Source organism: Mobula hypostoma, chromosome 15, assembly GCF_963921235.1.
Source record: "Mobula hypostoma chromosome 15, sMobHyp1.1, whole genome shotgun sequence".
Lineage (NCBI taxonomy): Eukaryota > Metazoa > Chordata > Chondrichthyes > Myliobatiformes > Myliobatidae > Mobula > Mobula hypostoma.
This window is the reverse complement of record NC_086111.1, coordinates 27313458-27315802: the sequence shown is the minus strand read 5'-3', so window position 1 is coordinate 27315802 and position 2345 is coordinate 27313458. Positions and strand designations below refer to the sequence as shown.

The window sequence follows — 2345 nt, the reverse complement described above, 5'->3', positions numbered from 1 at the left end:
TATGCTAGTCTTTTTGGAGATTTAAGCTTATTGAGAGTTCGCAGATCTTCCATTATCTGTTCATCTGTTAACAAGTAATTTAACTGCGCAGGTGCAGGTTTTTGTCTTTTGTCTGTCATTGGAACAGGGTCATTAGGTCTCCTGCTTAGTTTCTTAGTCATTATTGGCTTTACCTCCATAGAATCTCCTGTTAGTTCCATTGTTAGCCTCTCATTCTCAATCATCTTTTTCTTTTCTTCTAACTCAATCTTTTTATCTTCAAGTTCCTTCACTGCTGCTTTCTTCTCTTTGATATAATCCTTTTCACCTGTTCTGTCTCCAGTTGCAGAAAAAGCTCTGCATTTTGTATTCTTTCCTTGTATTGTTGATCTAGTTTCTTCATCCTTTCCTGATACTCCTGCAAAGTGCCTTCCTGTAACTTCTGTGTCTGTCTTTTGGGAGATGTCAATTTCTCCTGGTACATCTGCTCTTTTACTTCCAGGTAGTCTTCATCATCCTGCTTATTGGCAATATCCGTTTGCCTTGCATCCTTTGTATCTTCATCTGAGTCGCGGCCACGGATACTGCATTTGTCCTCATCACTGATACTGTCTAGCTCCTCCTCGTCATTGTAATAGTCGACAATAGGCGAGAGGAGAGCTGCTGACATCTTCCCCGCCGAGCTGCCCTCCTTTGTTGACACATGTAGTGCCTTGATGGTGTGCCAATCCTACTGGATTTCCTGAGTCATTCACGTCCCAGCAACGGTGGTTCTCCCTTTTTCAGTACATAGATGATCAGTTGCTGTGTTTTACCTCGTGGGTCACTGTCACTTTAATTTTGCCTTTGGGAGCATTTTCTGTCCTGTGTAAGTCTCTAGCAGTAGTTTAGTTCATTTCAGAGGTATGTGTGAAAACAGTCATTTGTAGTCGTGTACAGAGATCACTGTTAAAGCTGAGCCTGTATCCAACTCCATTTTCTGTCTCATGCCTGATACTTGTGGAGTGATCCATATTACTCTTCGATCATCTGTCTCTTTCACGCTGTGAAGTCGCAGACAAGACAATTTACTTTTGTCTGAGTCGTTTTCATCAGAACTGCCTTCTTTCATTTTGTTGTATCTTCCTTTCTGGGATTTCTTGTTTTTTCTGACCTCTGTCCCTTTTCTGCTAATTACTAGTTTTGCATTCTCTGCTAATGTGGCCCTGTTTGCCACAGTTTCTGCATTCTTTGTCCTTAAACCAACAGTCCTCAGGGTCATGTGACATGTTCCCACAACAGTAACATTTCTTTCCTTCATTTCTGCTCAGTAACATTTTATGCGCAGCATATTCCAAAGATTTTTGTTGTATCTCTGAAGCACCTCGAGTGGCTGTTTCTAATGATATTGCAATGTTCAGCGCCTTCTCTGAGGTAAGGTCTTTTTCACACAGGAGCTTCTTTTGTGTGATTTCACAGTGCATGCTACACACTAACTTGTCCCTCAATGCGTCCGATAGACCAGCTCCAAATTGACAATGTTCTGATAATTTGCGCAATTCAGCACAATATTCAGAAATGCTTTCATTTTTGCTCTGATTCCGTTTATGGAATTTAAATCTTTCAGCAATGACCAGTGGTTGGGGTTTAAGTGCTGTTGGAGGGTGTCTACTATTTGCTTGAACGTTTTGTCAGCTGGCTTTTCAGGGATTAACAAGCTCCATAGTAGCTTGTACATTTTTGCTCCCATAATACTGAGTAAGACACTGGCTTTCTTTTCATCTTTAACACCATTAACCTCACAATATAACTCCACTCTCTCAATGTAAGTTGCCCAGTCTTCAGTACCTCTATCAAATGCTGTAATGGTTCCAATCATCGCCATCTTTGTTATGTTAATTAAGCCCCATTCTCCCCTTATTTTCCTTATTGACTCACGTGTCCTTCTTCCGAGTGCCATGAGCGCACTCTTTATCTATTGATTCTTTTTATCTCCCTTCTGGGGCAGGTAGACCCTCAGCCCCGGGGGTCAGCACTGGCTGTGGTCTTGGCTGGATGTGCTGTAGCTCCGACTGTGTCTCTTGGTCTCCCGACCTTCCTGACCTGTGCTTCCGTTTCCCTTCGGACTCATGGCCTCACTCTGCCTTAGCTCGTACCTCGCGCTCTTCTTCTGAGTGTCGTTATCAATTAAAACATGGCATTCCAGTACGATGTAGGTTCATTAACCTTGTCACCAATTTGTTGTGTATGTGGCCGGATTACACAACAAAACTATAAATAAAAATGCTGGGGACGGGAGCTAAGTTTACAAGGTTCTTTACTGACTGAAACCTAACTGAACACACACATACAGATCAAAGTAAAGGCATCCGTTAGTCTTGAGAGAC

The 2345-nt window shown here is 42.3% G+C and overlaps 1 pseudogene; it reads right to left on the bottom strand.

The window, feature by feature from the left end:
• Nucleotides 1-251: 251 nt before the first annotated feature.
• On the bottom strand, nt 252-649 carry LOC134357154 (sin3 histone deacetylase corepressor complex component SDS3-like; annotated as a pseudogene).
• Nucleotides 650-2345: the final 1696 nt, after the last annotated feature.